General features: G+C 43.2%; 1 pseudogene across 1 annotated transcript in view; it reads left to right on the top strand.

The window, feature by feature from the left end:
• Positions 1–19075, top strand: part of LOC311109255 (protein 4.1-like) — a 54561-nt pseudogene that overhangs the window by 16527 nt on the left and 18959 nt on the right. The window contains exons 6-16 of the transcript in view: positions 592–810; positions 1295–1382; positions 5541–5693; positions 6089–6186; positions 6985–7164; positions 9861–10012; positions 12100–12377; positions 13253–13300; positions 13491–13526; positions 13717–13782; positions 17514–17708. The product of the transcript in view is annotated as a protein 4.1-like (transcript). The remainder of the gene's footprint in view (positions 1–591; positions 811–1294; positions 1383–5540; positions 5694–6088; positions 6187–6984; positions 7165–9860; positions 10013–12099; positions 12378–13252; positions 13301–13490; positions 13527–13716; positions 13783–17513; positions 17709–19075) is intronic.

The following is a 19075-nucleotide window of genomic DNA, read 5'->3' as shown; positions in this document are numbered from 1 at the left end:
TGGGTTTTTCACGCTCAACAGTCTTCTGTGTGTAACAAGAATGGTCCACCACCCAAAGGACATCCAGCCAACTTGACACAACTGTGGGAAGCATTGGAGTCAACATGGGCCAGCATCCCTGTGGAACTCTTTCAGTCCATGCCCCGACTAATTGAGGCTGTTCTGACGGCAAAAGGTGGTGCAACTCAATATTAGGATGGTGTTCTTAATGTTTGGTTTACGCAGTGTATATAAGCATAATAACAAATTAACTTTTTTTTTATCAATGCAATACTGTGCTTTGTCATTTTGTTTCCAATTACCTCTCTCTCTCTCTTTCTCTTTCTTTCTCTCTTTCTCTCTCTTTCTCTCTCTTTCTCTCTCTCTCTTTCTCTCTCTTTCTCTCTTTCTCTCTCTTTCTTTCTCGCTCTTTCTCTCTTTTTCTCACACTTTTTTCTCTCCTCATGACACAAACTCCCTCCCTCACTCTCCCTTCTCCCCCCTCCCTCTCTATCTGTCCCTCACCCTCTCATCCCCTCACTCTCCCTCCCCCCCCCCCCCCCCCCCTCTCTATCTGTCCCTCACCCTCTCATCCCCTTCTCTCCCTTCCAGATATTACCTGTGCCTCCAGTTGAGGGATGACGTGGTGTCGGGGCGTCTGCCGTGCTCGTTCGCCACCCACACGGTGCTGGGATCCTACACGGTCCAATCAGAGCTGGGGGACTACGATCTCGAGGAGTCTGGGACGGACTACGTCAGTGAGTTCCGCTTCGCCCCCAACCAGACCAAAGAGCTGGAGGAGAAGGTCATGGACTTGCACAAGAACTACAAGTTAGTCTGTCTGTTGAGAACTACACTCTTAGAAAATAGGGTTCCGAAAGGGTTCTTCGGCTGTTCCCATACGAGAACACTTTTTGGTTCCAGGTAGAACCCTTTTTGGTTCCAGGTAAAACTATTTTGGGTTCCATGTAGAACCTTCTGTGGAAAGGGTTCTACATGAAACTCAAAAGGGTTCTAGCTGGAACCAAAAGGGTTCTACCTGGAACCAAAAAGGGTTCTTCAAATGGTTCTCCTATGGGGACAGCCCTTTTAGGTTCTAGATAGCACCTTTTTTTCTGTCTGTCTGTCCGTCTGTCTGTCTAGAACTACAAGTCAGTCTGGCTGTCTGTCCATCTGTCTGTCTAGAACCACAAGTCAGTCTGGTGGTCTGTACATGTGTCTGTCCGTCTGTCTAACCTAATGGAAGAGAAGGTCATGGTCTCAAAAGTAGCTGTCAAAAACCCATTCAAAACGCTGTGTATCTTTATCTCTCCAGAGGAATGACTCCAGCTGACGCTGAGATGCACTTCCTGGAAAACGTGAAGAAGCTGTCCATGTACGGAGTTGACCTGCACCATGCCAAGGTAAAGGGGCCTTATTCAACTTATACAAAACAGGCTACCTGTTATTGACCCCAACCCTGTTGTTGTTTTTTTCAAAATGCCAGCCCTGTCATGAATTGAAAAAGCCATGTTATGACCTGCATGATACTGCATGGTTCCCTGTCCTTTGACCCCCAGCAGCTTCAATAGCCATTTGGATCGTTGTTGTTTGATCCCTCAGATCCAATCCATGGTGTTGTGTACTGCTCTCAGTGACACCTCAAAAACCCACTCCAGGTCTAGGAGAAAGAAGTTTAGTTTAGTTTAACCTTGCTACGAAATGAATGAATTCAGTTTGTACACTAGACATGATCTGAATTTAGCCTATCAGAGGTGGTTACACTAGACATGGTCTGAATTTAGCCTATCAGAGGTGGTTACACTAGACATGGTCTGAATTTAGCCTATCAGAGGTGGTTACACTAGACATGGTCTGAATTTAGCCTATCAGAGGTGTTTTTTAAATGTATTTTTAATTTCACCTTTATTTAACCAGGTAAGCCAGTTGAGAACAAGTTCTCATTTACAACTGCGACCTGGCCAAGATAAAGCAAGCAGTGCGATAAAAACAACAACACAGAGTTACATATGACATGGTCTGAATTTAGCCTATCAGAGGTGGTTACACTAGACATGGTCTGAATTTAGCCTATCAGAGGTGGTTACACTAGACATGGTCTGAATTTAGCCTATCAGAGGTGGTTACACTAGACATGGTCTGAATTTAGCCTATCAGAGGTGGTTACACTAGACATGGTCTGAATTTAGCCTATCAGAGGTGGTTACACTAGACATGGTCTGAATTTAGCCTATCAGAGGTGGTTACACTAGACATGGTCTGCCCATTACTTGCTAATGTCTGTTTTGTGTTGAATATTGTTCCTTTGTAACTCTGTTGGTTGTTTCTGTTGTTTGCCATGTCAGCTGGGGATCACATTTTAGGACTAACTACCCCAATCTACGTAACCAAGTAGATCAAAAAACTCTGGCCCAATTCGCTGGCATAGATTTGAATGGATATGGCACAATTAGATAAAATAACATTGTCAGATAGAATATACTCAAGAAACAATAGTAGAGGAGAAGTAGCTTTTATATTTATTATAGCTTAACTTTTTACAAATATGGCAAATTTTTGTCTTCATCAAAGAAACATTGTTTGGACATTTACATTTCTGTTGCCAGCCTGACCCAACTATTGATTGGGTTATATCATCCGACCTCATGTGAACCAACGCACCATGTGGAAAAATCATTCAAACAAAAAAAAATTCACAACACTCTCCTCACACCAAATGTGTAAGAGAGTAAACATAGTGTTTTTTCTTTGAAAATTATAAGAATTAAATAATGACATGCTGCAATAGCACTTAAGATTTGCATTAATAACCAAATAAGAGAGGACACTGATAGCATGGAAACCCTCCCTCTGTTTGGTCAGAACAGCCAATGATTGTTTTTTCTTATTCTTACTGAATAGTTGGTAGGAAGCCTGTTTGAGTGCTTGTCTCCAGCTAAGGGCAAGGTAAGGCTTGCATTTTGTTTGTGTGTATGTAGAGGTACATGTATGTTACATGTGTGTTACATGTGTCCCTGTCTGAAAAACCCCTGTCTTTGTGCATGACCATGGACTGTTCGAGTCCATCGTTTGGGGCTGTGGGTTGGCTCACCACAGTTTCGAGTTGGCATTGTGGATGCCTGTAGCTGTAGTCTCTTAGGTGGCTGTTGTGAGGTGTAGGACATCACCCACCCCCCCCCTCATAGCTCCAGTGCTCATATCCCACTCACAGGGAGTTGTGGACCCCCCCTCTGTCCCCCCATCTGCTCTGTGACACCCCGACTGTGTTGATCTGCAGACTTCAAGACCTTTTGGGGAAGGCCTCTTCATCGTGATGTCATGTGACTATTATCTGCCATCTTAGCCCCACATAGGCTACGTTCCAATATTCACACTAACATGCCACTTGAATGACGCAAGAAGGCATGCATTTTAAGTGGGATGCTAGTGTGAACATTGGAACATGGCATTAGATTTTAGACAAGAGTAGATGTCACTGCAGTCATAGGCTCTGCCTCATGAGTGATAGACTCCTCCATCACCCTTACATTCACTATCCTTGCAATGCCATCATATTGCGATGTACTTAGGTGTGCAAATGAATGTTTAGACAAAATGCCCACTGCAGCCTTGTAGACCTTCAGCATCCATGGATCATGAAACTGGAGCATAGTTCATAGTACAGCACAGCTGAAAATACCTGAGTGTTGCTCATTACTACCCTAAACTATACTGAACAAAAATGTAAACGCAACATGTAAAGTGTTGGTCTCATTTTTCATGAGGTGAAATAAAAGAGCCCCAAAATGTACCATTAGCACAAAAAGCTTATTTCTCTCAAATGTTGTGTACAAATTTGTTTACATCCCTGTTAGTGAGCATTTCTCCTTTGCCAAGATAATCCATCCACCTGACAGGTGCGAATTAAACAGCATGATCATTACACAGGTGCACCTTGTGCTGGGGACAATAAAAGGCCACTCTAAAATGTGCAGTTTTATCACACAACACAATGCCACAGATGTCCAACGTTTTTTGGGAGTGTGCAATTGGCATGCTGACTGCAGGAATGTCCAACAGAGCTGTTGCCAGAGAATGTAATGTTCATTTCTGTACCATAAGCCGCCTCCGACATCGTTTTAGAGAATTTAGCAGTGGCTGGGGAGTATTTCTGTCTGTAATAAAGCCCTTTTGTGGGGGGAAAAAATCATACCTCTCAAGCCCACCCATGGCTGCTCCCCTGCCCAGTCATGTGAAATGTATAGATTAGGGCCTAATGAATTTATTTCAGTTGACTGATTTCCTTCTATGAACTATAACTCAATAAAATCTTTAAAATTGTTGCATGTTGCGTTTATATTTTTGTTCAGTATACATTTAGTTAGGTAAGACAAGTACCTCAGTGTGCTCTGTAAATTGGCTCTCAATTGCTTCAAAATCTGGCCTCCCCTCGTCTCCTTAACTTCATCTGCACTGATTGGAACGTGACAGGTAAAAACAATATGGTAGAATATCATCATTAGGCTGGCTTTCACCTGGTCACTTCTGTCAGATCAGTGCAATGAAGGAGAAGAGGCGAGGTGAGGACAGAATTGTTTGACAATTGAGAAAGAGCCCAAGACCTACTCCTGGCTACAAAGCCAGACATATCACTAGTAAAAGTGGGAGCTGTGAAAAGAGGCGGTTTAGGAAAAATTATTGGTTTCTGTTAATGTAGGTCAATTTCTTGACTCTTTAGTTCTTGGTTTCGGCGACAGTTTGTGAAATATGTCCGTCGACATATGATGTTTTCATTTCATTTTACATTTTTTACAAAGCTCATTTGAATCCGTTATTGAGAAATGCTTTGTAATTGGCTTGCTGTATCGCCACTTGTTTTAGGCCATCTATCTTCTTTGTAGGAGAAAGTGGTGGTGTCTGGATATTGTGAACCAATTTTTTTTTAAACAATCAAGACACTTTTTTTAGCCTGGTTTTCAGTCTGTCTTGGCATTAGTCAACTCCTTTCCCGTTATCATGTTCACGCTTTATTTGTCACATGCACAAGAACAGTTGAATGCTTAACTTGCAAGCCCTACCCAACAGTACAGTATTTCATATATAAAAAGTATTTAAAAAATGAAGAAAAAATACAAATACAAAGAAAATGAGAAATAAGAAATAAAAGAGGAAGCTCTCTTATAGGAGTCTAGTAAAGAGTGGGCATACTGTATGTAGAGTTGGACCATTTAACTCCAGGCCTGGAGGGCCGAAACACCTCTGGACTCTCTGGGTCAATTAGTGACATTCATCATTAAATCAATTAACTACTAGGTAGTAAAGAAAACCAGGAGCACTTTGGCCCTTCAGGCGTGGAGTTGACTAGCCCTAAACTGAGGACAACATCCAATAAGTGGGTTGAGTCAAGCCCAAACTGACTGACACCCAGGCTACCTCAATGTGAAACGAGTTACTATTTATTTATTTTTTATCCCAGTTTGCAGAGGTTTCAGTAATTTTGAAAAAAAATTATTAATAAAAAGTATAGTTTGAATAGTGTCAGGTTCTTGACCATGCTGTGTTTTCCTGCCGGTCCTTCCCAGGATTCCGAGGGTGTTGAGATCATGTTGGGCGTGTGCTCCAGTGGTCTTCTGATCTACCGCGACCGCCTGCGCATCAACAGGTTCGCCTGGCCCAAGGTCCTCAAGATCTCCTACAAAAGGAATAATTTCTACATCAAAATACGCCCCGGAGAGGTAAGTATATCAGCATAAGGCCCTCCTGACATGAAAGCACCTCACATGAAAGAAGTGTCCCTATCCTGTTTCATGTACGTAAAATGGCATCACATAGAATGGCATCACATAGAATGGCATCACATAGAATGGCATGACATAGAATGATGTCACATTGAATGACATCACATAGAATGGCGTCACATAGAATAATGTCACATTGAATGGCATCACATAGAATGGCATCACATCGAATGACATCACATAGAATGACATCACATAGAATGACATCACATAGAATGGCATCACATAGAATAATATCACATAGAATGACATCACATAGAATGATATCACATAGAATGATATCACATAGAATTACATGTGTGTGTGTTTTTTTCTGTATGTTTTGCCGTCAGTTTGAGCAGTTTGAAAGCACAATCGGGTTCAAGCTCCCCAACCATAGGGCGGCCAAGAGACTGTGGAAGGTTTGCGTGGAGCACCACACCTTTTTCAGGTGAGACCTGGGCCACCACCTCAATGTGTAGACATCTGCCATTACAATGTAGGGTTTTGAAAGTAAATTCATAGTTATTGTACATTGTCTTGGTTATCTTCATGCTGGGTTAGAACAAAAGCCTGCTTCCCTCCAGAATCATTTGCCCATCCCTGCTGTAATAGTGTGAGTTTCTTGACCTCTACGTAGATTCATGTCTCCTCCTTGTTCTCCTGACCTCACCATCGTCTCTGTCCTGTAGGTTGGTGTCTCCAGAAACTCCCCCCAATAAGTTTTTAATCAACATTCGCCTCTGTCCTGTAGGTTAGTGTCTCCAGAAACTCCCACCAATACGTTTTTAATCACCATTTGTCTCTGTCCTGTAGGTTGGTGTCTCCAGAAACTCCCCCCAATAAGTTTTTAATCACCATTTGTCTCTGTCCTCTAGGTTGGTGTCTCCAGAAACTCCCCCCAATAAATTTTTATCACCATTTGTCTCTGTCCTCTAGGTTGGTGTCTCCAGAAACTCCCCCCAATAAGTTTCTAATCACCATTCGTCTCTGTCCTCTAGGTTGGTGTCTCCAGAAACTCCCCCCAAGAAGTTTCTAATCACCATTCGTCTCTGTTCTCTAGGTTGGTGTCACCAGAAACTCCCCCCAAGAAGTTTCTAATCACCATTCGTCTCTGTCCTCTAGGTTGGTGTCTCCAGAAACTCCCCCCAATAAGTTTTTAATCACCATTCGTCTCTGTCCTCTAGGTTGCTGTCTCCAGAAACTCCCCCCAAGAAGTTTCTAATCACCATTTGTCTCTGTCCTCTAGGTTGGTGTCTCCAGAAACTCCCCCCAAGAAGTTTCTAAACCTCGGTTCTAAGTTCCGCTACAGCGGGAGAACCCAGGCCCAGACGCGACGAGCCAGCTCCCAGATCGTCCGCCCGGCGCCACGCTTTGAGCGCTCCACCAGCAAGCGCTACATCATGTCGCGCAGCCTGGACGGAGGTTCGTAGTTCCATTAATATTTCTCTTACGAATGAAAGAGGATTGTGTCACCTTTCTTCCCATAGAGTTTGTGTTGGGAAAGTTAGCCTGAAAGCATACAGTGCGCCACCAAAAAGCTAGCTACAGGACATCAATCAAAAACGACTCAACCTAAATGAACAAGTAAATCATGTTGTCCTTGTCCTCCTCTGTCTCTATGTCCAGCCTATTTTGAAGTCACTGTCTCTAAGCTGTTGAATTCAGCTTTTAGGGTGTCAAGAGACAGTACATTTTACCATGCATCTAAGGCACCAATCAATCAATGCACCCATCTGTAAAAATGGGCATACCACTGCACACCTTGTGACATCTGTCAATCAATCACACATGATTTGGTCTTCACAACCATTGACATTCACTCATGTCCTCCCAGACCTGTCATTCAAATCAAAATCAAATCAAATTTTATTGGTCACATACACGTTGAGCAGATGTTATTGCGGGTGTAGCGAAATGCTTGTGTTTCTAGCTCCAACAGTGCAGTCATATCAACAATTCACAACAATACACATAACACACAAAATCTAAATGTAAAATAATGTAATTAAGAAATATATAAATATTAGGACGAGCAATGTCGGAGAGCATAGACTAAAATACAGTATAATTGAATACAGTATATACATATGAGATGAGTAAAGCAAAAATATGTAAACATTATTAAACTGACTAGTGTTCCATTATTAAAGTGGCCAGTGATTTCAAGTCTATGTATATAGGGCAGCAGCCTCTAAGGTGCAGGGTTACGTAACTGGGTGGAAGCCGCCTTGGCTTACAAGTGCCACTGGCGTGAATAGGGAATTGGTATTTTGTATACTTTCCCTTGAATATCCCTAGAACGATGTGACAATGCTACTTTATATTCTCCACAGAGCCATTTTGGTCGCCGTTTGTCTTGGATGTGGTCGTTTGCTTGATAGCTTCACCATTTCCCAGTCTACATGAAAGCTCAAGAGAACGTCCCTAAGCAGCCGTGCTGTGAAGTCGCTAAAGCCTCAGTACGCCGCTAAGACTTATTACAGCTTTTAACCATTGTTTTCTCCTCGCTGCTCTGCCCTCACATCGCCTTTTCACCCCTTCAGAGTAGCCAGGGCCGTCCCCCTCTCCCCTGTCTCTATCAGCCAGACCCAGACCACGGGTAATGTCCTTTATTTTTCAAGCCAGCTCACAGAGGAAGCCGCAGTTAAATGGCTCGTAGTGACGACGGCTGTGTAGGAAGAGGGAACGGATACTCGCCACAGGGATTTACCAGACGCCCCCATTGTGTTGTTCTGACATCTTCGCTCGGCGACCCTCTGCTTTTGTTCTCCCCCGTTCTCCCCCGTTCTCCCCAGTTGTCCCCCGTTCTCCCCAGTTCTCCCCCGTTCCTCCAGTTCTCCCCTGTTCTCCCCAGTTCTCCCCACGTTCTCCCCCGTTCTCCCCAGTTCTCCCCCGTTCTCCCCAGTTCTCCCCAGTTCTCCCCCGTTCTCCCCCGTTCTCCCCAGTTCTCCCCACGTCCTCCCCAGTTCTCCCCACGTTCTCCCCTGTTCTCCCCCGTTCTCCCCAGTTCTCCCCCGTTCTCCCCTGTTCTCCCCACGTTCTCCCCCATTCTCCCCACGTTGTCCCCCGTTCTCCCCCGTTCTCTCCACGTTCTCCCCCGTTCTCCCCCGTTCTCCTCCGTTCTCCCTCGTTCTCCCCCATTCTCCCGTTCTCCTCCATTCTCACCCGTTCTCCCCTGTTCTCCCCACGTTCTCCCCCGTTCTCCTCCATTCTCCCCCGTTCTCCCCACGTTCTCCCCCATTCTCCCCCGTTCTCCCCCGTTCTCCCCACGTTCTCCCCCGTTCTCCCCCGTTCTCCCCACATTCTCCCCCATTCTCCCCACGTTCTCGCCCGTTCTCCCCACGTTCTCCCCCGTTCTCCCCACGTTCTCCCCTGTTCTCCCCCGTTCTCCCCACGTTCTCCCCCATTCACTGATTAATTGGAGAATTTGGTTTTTCATTTTATTTATGACCTCCAGAGCTCTGTGAGCCGGCGTGGGCCGTCACTATCATATCAGAACTGTGGATGAAAACCGGTCCATTTGAATGCAAATATTGTTGTGGCTGGCGTCCCCAGCTGATGTCTCATCTAGGGGTGAAGAGCTCTTTTGGCAGAATTTCACTAGCCAACTGATGTGGAAGAGAGACTCTGCCAGTTGGCTGTGATGCCAATTGAATATGAGCCGCCTCGGGAACCATATTTGATTCAGACTCATCATTATCATTGGACCGAAAAGGCAACATTGATATTTATGTCTAAACTCCTCATTGATGGGAGACTGTTCAGTGTCTGACTGTCTGTTCTCCTCCCATCCGAAAGTGGATCCATCCTCTAGCACTGTATGACTTAACTGCATCTCTTAGTCTGAACCGAGGCTTTCCATAACACTGTGAACCAGACACAACTTACACATCCTCTAACATTAATGTATTCAAATCCATAGTCAATAGCTCTACAGAATTATAATATAAACCAACAATATTCTATCCCTCTTTCTCTCAAGTGCTCAGCTGACTCCCTAATGCTCAGATTTGAATAATATTATGTAATCATGTTAATGTTGAATCTTCCCAAATAATATTGAATTTCTATGCAATCCTCCTCAGCTCCGCAGAGTACATCCAAAAGGAGTTCACCCAATAGGAGTTCACCCAAAAGGAGTTCACCCAATAGGAGTTCACCCAAAAGGAGTTCACCCAATAGGAGTTCACCCAAAAGGAATACGCCCCAAAAAACAGAGTCTGTATCCCCGAGAATTAAATCACCTGCTAGTTTTAACGGCGCTAAACCAAAAGGTAGATATCATGCACTGTGTGTCTCTGTACGTGCTAACAGTAGATGTAGCCCCTGCTAGCTATGCCTGCTAGTTAATTATCACATATCTGCTTCTTTCCTCTTCTTTGACGGTGGCCATTTTGTTTTGTATTTTGGGCCCTTGTTAGAGACTCCTCCCTCAGTGCTGACCAGACTTGCATGTTCCCGTGCTGATTGGGGGGGCTCCCCGCCTAGCATGTGAATGCACCATGGCCATTGCTTCACAGCTGTTCACTTGCAGTTGTTTGTTTAACAAAAATATGGAGGAAACAAAAACGCCTTGTTGTGTTAGCTTGGCCGCTATTGGCTAATGTGACCCGGATCTATAAGGAGACTCGACAATTACTCACTTTTTCTCCCAGCTCGTAACATGGAGTCAGAGTGCTTTCTGTGCCGTCACAGATGTAGGGAGATGGTACAAGTTAACCTAGATACAGTTAATATTGGTTAGGATATGTGTTTTTCTGGCCAGAATGATAGAATACTGCTTATTAGCTATGTTTGTGTCCACGGCAGGGATGCAGTGCATTCTCTTATCTGTAACTGACTAATAGCAATGATGTAACATCCTTTTATTTGTCATTTACCAGCACATCCAAACCTTAGCATCGGCCAACTGTATTTCTGATTACCTTTCTCGTTTAGATTCTGATGCAGTAGTTTTTGTATTGGTATTTCAGTGTGTGCAGTTTGAGCCTTTGATTTCCAGTCAATGGGGGAAATTCAAAGGCTGCAGTAAGTTAAAGAATGTTTGTAAGGCCTGCGTATAGAGGTGCTGAAAAATGACAGGTTATCAGTGATTTTGCATTTCAGTCCAGAAGTTGTATATAGAACATTTATGATGAGGGTAGTCAACCTATCATAAAAACCTCAGCATGGAAACTGATAGCAAATAAGAAAAAACATTTTCTCCTCATAAATGTGGACCGTGGTATTTCGCTAGGCGCTTACTGTTGTGGTCCTCTGTAGCTCAATTGGTAGAGCATGGCGCTTGTAACGCCAGGGTAGTGGGTTCGATCCCCGGGACCACCCATACGTAAAAATGTATGCGCACATGACTGTAAGTCGCTTTGGATAAAAGCGTCTGCTAAATGGCATATTATTACCTGAAACTCTTTATGATATTGTCGTATAATATCATACTGCTGATAAGATTCTATGAGCAGCTACACTACATTATCTATATTACACTAGTATGTGGACACCTGCTCGTCGAACGTATCATTCCAAAATCATGGGCATTAATATGGAGTTGGTCCCCCCTTTGCTGCTATAACAGCCTCCACTCTTCTGGGAAGGCTTTCCACTAGATGTTGGAACATTGCTGCGGGGACTTGCTTCCATTCAGCCACATGAGCATTAGTGAGGTCGGGCACTGAAGTTGGGCGATTAGACCTGGCTAGCAGTCGGCGTTCCAATTCATCTCAAAAGTGTTCGATGTGGTTGAGGTCAGAGCTCTGTGCAGGCCAGTCAAGTTCTTCCACACCGATCTCGACAAACAATTTTTGTATGGACCTCGCTTTGTGTGCGGGGGCATTGTCATGCTGAAACAGGAAAGGGCCTTCCCCAAACTGTTGCCACAAAGTTGGAAGCACAGAATCGTCTAGAATGTCATTGTATGCTGTGGTGGTGTCCACATACTTTTGTATATATAGTGTATATGAAATGCACCAGCTTTGTCATTTCAAACCACACAATGATTATAGAGTATTGTGTGATTTCAGAATATTGCTTTAATTACAGATCATATTTTATAGAAAGGCTCTGATGTTGATAATATGTTATTATCAACAGGAATGGGATTTAATATATCCTGTATCTCCTGAGTCAATGGCTGTGACAACTATGCTGATACAGACCGCAGCTTATTAGCATTACCGCTCCAACCCGCTGACCTGCAATATTGCCTCAGTTAGAGGAAGATGACAATTCCCTAAATGGAAAATGATGTGTGTGTGTGTGTGTGTGTGTGTATGTGTGTGTGTGTATGTGTATGTGTGTGTGTGTGTATGTGTGTGTGGGTATGTGCGTGCGTGTGCGTGCATGTGCGTCTATGTGCATGCTTCAGAGATGGGCTCGGACCTATACGGAAGGGCGAAGGGCATCGCCATGAGCGACCTCATCACCACGGTGACACCGGAGAAAAAGGTGGAGGAGAGGAAGGCGGAGGAGGAGGTGGAAGTAGAGGAGGAGGTGGAGGAGGAGGAGGAGGAGGAGGAGGAGGAGGTGGAGGAGGAGGAGGAGGAGGTGGTGGAGGTGGAGGAGGAGGAGGTGGAGGATGAGACCACGAAAGCCACCGAGATCTCTCAGCCAAGTCCAACCTCTCCCATTCGACATGACACCAAGGTATAGTTCTCCACACCCAATCAAATATCTCAGTTCTCAGCCCACCCCTGAGAGCATTCTATAATACATTCAAACAAATTCCTCTGAGTGCCCAGACTGAAAATGAAAGCTGTTTATTGCCGGAGCCAAGAGTCGAAACTAGCTAGCGTCAGCCAGAGCTATTCTGTCAGACAGACTAGAGCCAGATAGCCTTTCTCCTTTTAAGGTAACGAAGCAGCACAAATCTCATTGTCTGGGGATTCCGCCCTGTGCTTTCACGCTCTGCCACTCTCTCTATCAGGTAGGTAGGTCCCTGATAACTCACTAATGGAGATCTGACCTGAACCTTCTCTACTCTGGCAGAGGGGCAACTTCATTTCAGTGCCAGAACACTCAGAGACAGGCAGGGCCAGACTATTTGAAATGTAGAAATAAAAATGGCTTTTTTAGATGTACTGTTCATTCAGTGTGCAAATTGATGACAAGGAGCTTAAACTGAATGAACTTTGGCAGATGTAATGTCTGTAGTTACTAGTTACCTAGGATAAGCATTCTTAGTAGAAACCACAGGGCAAACTACTAACATTAATTGAATATGTGATGAACATTTATAAGGCGGTAGATCGACCTCAAGCTGGTGGAGTCATCAGTAATGTATGTTAATGGTATTATGTTGACATAGGTCATCCGAATATTGTTTTAATGCATTTCCTGTTGTTGTTTTTTTACCCCGAAAAAAAAAAAGTTTTCTGTCACTACTTTGTTCAACCACTTTGCTAATGGCTAATGTTTAGGTAAATATGAGTTGTGGGAAATGCTCGACCCTAACAACCACAGTTGTCTTTCTCCTCACGCTTTTCCATTGGATGTTCTATTGTTGTGTTGCTACTAAACAGACCGAACTGACAGACACTGAGGTCGATGGTGAACTGACAGCCACTGAGGTTTGTAACATGGGTAGTCACTAGTCACCTCAACTCTCATCTCTTCTTCTAGAAGTCTTACGTTCTTTAGTTTCACATTTCTATTTCAACAATATCGGATGTTATTTGATAGTTCCTCTTATAAGCTATAACCTGTGTTGTATTCCGGTTTTGATATCAAACTCCCTCTCTGTGCTTCCCCTGCTGCCAGTCGGACCAGGAGGATGAATCCGAGTTAAAGACACAGGTATACCAACTAAAGTATGGCGCATTAACACGCATTAACACTCATTTCATCCACAGTTGTGAACCTGGGATTCAACCTGTGAACCTGGGATTCAAAATCACTGTAGGCTGCACAATCAACACCTGCAATCTACGAGGAGATATAGATTTGACATGCAATAAAATCTAAATAACTGTCATTTTCTTTCCAGAACAGTTCCATAAGGTGAATAAAGGGGGAGAATGTGTTTGTCAGACATAGTGTGCTAATGTTGGAGGTTGGTACTGTATGGAGCAGCAGACTAGTGCGTGGTAGGGACTTTTGCTCAAGGACTTGGTTTGGACAGTAACAGCATGAGGGGTTTCAAACAGGTAGTTGTTATAACTGACAGGAAGTTGTTATAACTGACAGGAAGTTGTTATAACAAACAGGTAGTTGTTATAACTGACAGGTAGTTGTTATAACTGACAGGTAGTTGTTATAACTGACAGGTAGTTGTTATAACTGACAGGTAGTTGTTATAACAAACAGGTAGTTGTTATAACTGACAGGTAGTTGTTATAACAAACAGGTAGTTGTTATAACTGACAGGTAGTTGTTATAACTGACAGGTAGTTGTTATAACAAACAGGTAGTTGTTATAACTGACAGGTAGTTGTTATAACTGACAGGAAGTTGTTATAACAAACAGGTAGTTGTTATAACTGACAGGTAGTTGTTATAACTGACAGGTAGTTGTTATAAGTAGAGCACGGCGCTTGTAACGCCAAGGTAGTGGGTTCGATCCCCGGGACCACCCATACACAAAAATGTATGCACGCATGACTGTAAGTCGCTTTGGATAAAAGCGTCTGCTAAATGGCATATTATTATTATTATTATTATTATAACAAACAGGTAGTTGTTATAACTGACAGGAAGTTGTTATAACAGACAGGTAGTTGTTATAACTGACAGGTAGTTGTTATAACTGACAGGTAGTTGTTATAACTGACAGGTAGTTGTTATAACTGACAGGTAGTTGTTATAACAAACAGGTAGTTGTTAAAACTGACAGGTAGTTGTTATAACTGACAGGAAGTTGTTATAACAAACAGGTAGTTGTTATAACTGACAGGTAGTTGTTATAACTGACAGGTAGTTGTTATAACTGACAGGTAGTTGTTATAACAAACAGGTAGTTGTTATAACTGACAGGTAGTTGTTATAACAAACAGGTAGTTGTTATAACTGACAGGTAGTTGTTATAACTGACAGGTAGTTGTTATAACTGATAGGAAGTTGTTATAACTGACAGGTAGTTGTTATAACAAACAGGTAGTTGTTATAACCGATATAGTACACAAACCCAACCATAGTTTTTACTAATGATAATAACATGTTGTTTTGAACTAATATTGTCCAATGTTGATTCATTAACATACTTTTATTTGTGGAATTTGTTCTATTGATGTAATATATACTGTATTAACAGGATATGCCAGGTGGGAGTTATTGCTAGATAGAGAGTAAGATGATGTTGAGTTCTATTGATGTCTATGAATGCCTCTTTAAAAGGGGTGAATCCGAACTTCCACTTAGTCATGCACTGATGTCAATGGGAGACTAAGTGAAAATGTTACTTAAGTGACAGTTAGGATTCGCCGCAAAATGCAGATAATTCAGTAGAAAAGAGAGGTACATGCATTGCAGTGTTCTTTTGAATGCATGTCCTGCCTGTTTCGGATAGATTATGACATTATATATTCAGCTCATTACACTGCTGCTGTGAACATAATATAAACATACATCAAAGTAATGGACATTACATTTGTCAATCTGTCACCACGACGATACTTAGCCACGCTGCTTGAATAGCAGCATACAGCTGCAGATCTGTAATTTGTCTTACAACACACAGTGGATTTTCTATTGAATTTGTATTTCAGAACTCATTCACTATCTCATTTTTTAATTGTTTTTTAGCTTGCGTTTTAGCGTCCAGTAGCATTTTTGTTTTCCATATAATTTTTTTCCCAGTATTTTTTTATACATGGACATACAACATATTATACAATCTTTAACAACATGACACAAGACTGCTATATTGACTTGAAATACATACACATGTAACATTTACACCCTAACAGTAACTAACCTCAACAGTAACTAACCCTAACAGTAACTAACCCTAACAGTAACTAACACCAACAGTAACTGACCCTAACAGTAACTAACCTCAACAGTAACTGACCCTAACAGTAACTGACCCTAACAGTAACTGACCCTAACAGTAACTGACCCTAACAGTAACTCACCCTAACAGTAACTAACCCCAACAGTAACTGACCCTAACAGTAACTGACCCTAACAGTAACTAACCTGAACAGTAACTAACCCTAACAGTAACTAACACCAACGGTAACTGACCCTAACAGTAACTAACACCAACGGTAACTGACCCTAACAGTAACTAACCCTAACAGTAACTGACCCTAACAGTAACTGACCCTAACCCTAACGGTAACTAACCCTAACGGTAACTAAACCTAACGGTAACTAACCCTAATAGTAACTGACCCTAACAGTAACTGACCCTAACTAACCCTAATAGTAACTGACCCTAACAGTAACTGACCCTAATAGTAACTAACCCTAACAGTAACTAACCCCAACAGTAACTGACCCTAACAGTAACTGACCCTAACAGTAACTAACACCAACAGTTACTAACCCCAACAGTAACTGACCCTAACAGTAACTGACCCTAACAGTAACTAACACCAACAGTAACTAACCCCAACAGTAACTGACCCCAACAGTAACTGACCCTAATAGTAACTGACCCTAACAGTAACTGACCCTAATAGTAACTAACCCCAACAGTAACTAACCCCAACAGTAACTCACCCTAATAGTAACTGACCCTAACAGTAACTGACCCTAACAGTAACTGACCCTAACAGTAACTAACCCCAACAGTAACTGACCCTAACAGTAACTCACCTCAACAGTAACTGACCCTAACAGTAACTAACCTCAACAGTAACTGACCCTAACAGTAACTGACCCTAACAGTAACTGACCCTAACAGTAACTGACCCTAATAGTAACTAACCTCAACAGTAACTGACCCTAACAGTAACTGACCCTAACAGTAACTGACCCTAACAGTAACTAACCCCAACAGTAACTGACCCTAACAGTAACTCACCCTAACAGTAACTGACCCTAACAGTAACTGACCCTAATAGTAACTAACCTCAACAGTAACTGACCCCAACAGTAACTGACCCTAACAGTAACTGACCCTAATAGTAACTAACCCCAACAGTAACTGACCCTAACAGTAACTGACCCTAATAGTAACTAACCCCAACAGTAACTGACCCTAACAGTAACTGACCCTAACAGTAACTGACCCTAACAGTAACTAACCTCAACAGTAACTGACCCTAACAGTAACTACCCCAACAGTAACTAACCCCAACAGTAACTGACCCTAACAGTAACTAACCTCAACAGTAACTAACCCCAACAGTAACTAACCCCAACAGTAACTGACCCTAACAGTAACTAACCTCAACAGTAACTAACCCCAACAGTAACTAACCTCAACAGTAACTAACCCCAACAGTAACTGACCCTAACAGTAACTGACCCTAACAGTAACTACCCCAACAGTAACTAACCCCAACAGTAACTGACCCTAACAGTAACTAACCTCAACAGTAACTAACTCCAACAGTAACTAACCCCAACAGTAACTAACCTCAACAGTAACTAACCCCAACAGTAACTGACCCTAACAGTAACTAACCTCAACAGTAACTAACCCCAACAGTAACTGACCCTAACAGTAACTGACCCTAACAGTAACTAACCCCAACAGTAACTAACCCCAACAGTAACTAACCCCAACAGTAACTGACCCTAACAGTAACTAACCCCAACAGTAACTGACCCTAACAGTAGCAGTAGTGTATCATTATCAGTAAGATGACTTATCCTCCTCTTGTTGCTTCTCAGGACACAGTGGGCACCCCGGAGGAGCTGTTGAAACACGCGACCAACATCAGTGAGCTCAAGAGGTCATTCTTGGAGACGGGTGCCGACACGGCTGGCCTTACCGAATGGGAGAAGAGGCTGTCCTCGTCCCCCCTGCGCTCGCCGCGCCTCGACGAGGCACCCATGATCGAACCCCTGGAACTCGACGAGGTACCGGTAAGTTCACTGTCAATGGGACTGAATGGAGGGGGGCATCCACATACCTTTTAGAGGCCCCTCAATTCTTTATAAAACATTTAAGAGAACCTCACTGGGTGAAGCCACCAGATTCCAGTGGTGGCCAGTGTGCAGGTTTTGTTCCATCCCTGCTCTAACACCTGATTCTACTAATCTTCTGCTCATTAGCTCCTTGATAAGCTGAATTAGGTTTAAAAAAAACTGCTGGATGTACACACACTACCCTGATCTAAAGAGAAATAACATCTTCGCTTTTGATAGGCTATGATTTGAAGGTTGAGATGTGTCTGCTGCAGTGTGAGCTCAGGTTGTTTAGGGGGAAAGAGATTAATGAGATCCCTTCTCTCCAGTCAAGTCTCAGGAGACTGGGGCCTCTACTGCCTCCCTTTGAAAATCTGCTCAATAATCCATGCAAGTGGAGGAGGGTGCTTAACACCCCGCTACTGTAGATAGAGGGACAGATGTTATGAAAGAATCGCTGCCTCATTATAACATGTGAAACCTACCTTTCCTTCTCCAGTGCTATTTTAAAATAGTTACCAAGCATCAACATGTTTTTCAATGGAAGTTAAGCCACTGTAAAAGGAAGTGATTCCGATGCGGCTCCTTGATGAAGCCAAAAAGTGTAAGCTACAATATCCGACCGTTGAAGCCAAAAGTAGATAAAAGGAGCCAGCATTGAAAGGACCAGGGTACAATTTACAGCGTGACATCAGAATAGGGCTTGATTGATTTGTAGCAGCCTGGCCAGTGACTGAGTAATAAATCCTTGTGCTGTAACCTTGCCAAATGGAGGTGGGAGGGAGAGACAGAAGGAAGCCATTGGAAACATCCTTCTCGGCTAAGCATTTTAGTTTGCTAAAATAATCCCCCCTATAGCTATGGAAAAGCATGCAGAGACTTCAAAAGAGAGAGGGGGTTAGGGAGAAGAAACCCTGCTCTCTTTTACATGGAGTGTGTGTGTGTGTGTGTGTGTGTGTGTGTGTGTGTGTGTGTGTGTGTGTGTGTGTGTGTGTGTGTGTGTGTGTGTGTGTGTGTGTGTGTGTGTGTGTGTGTGTGTGTCTGTGTGTGTGTGTGTGTGTGTGTGTGTGTGTGTGTGAACATCAAGCAGTCGGGAGAATGGCAATGATGATGTAACCAGGGAAAGGGGATTTTTGATTCATTAATGTAGCAGCGACGACGCCATATTTCAGCCGGTATTTATTTTTATGACTGTTGGGATGTGATTAAAGTAAGTGTGGAAAGGAGCCAGTTTACCCCTCAGCCGAGTCTTGCTACCTTGTTTCATTCTTTACTTGTGAGCTACTGGAAGAAGAGGGACTGTGTCTGCGCTCGGCAACAAACGT

This window comes from Coregonus lavaretus (assembly GCF_964263955.1).
Source record: "Coregonus lavaretus genome assembly, chromosome: 34".
Taxonomy (NCBI): domain Eukaryota; kingdom Metazoa; phylum Chordata; class Actinopteri; order Salmoniformes; family Salmonidae; genus Coregonus; species Coregonus lavaretus.
This window is presented reverse-complemented; position numbering and strand designations above follow the sequence as displayed.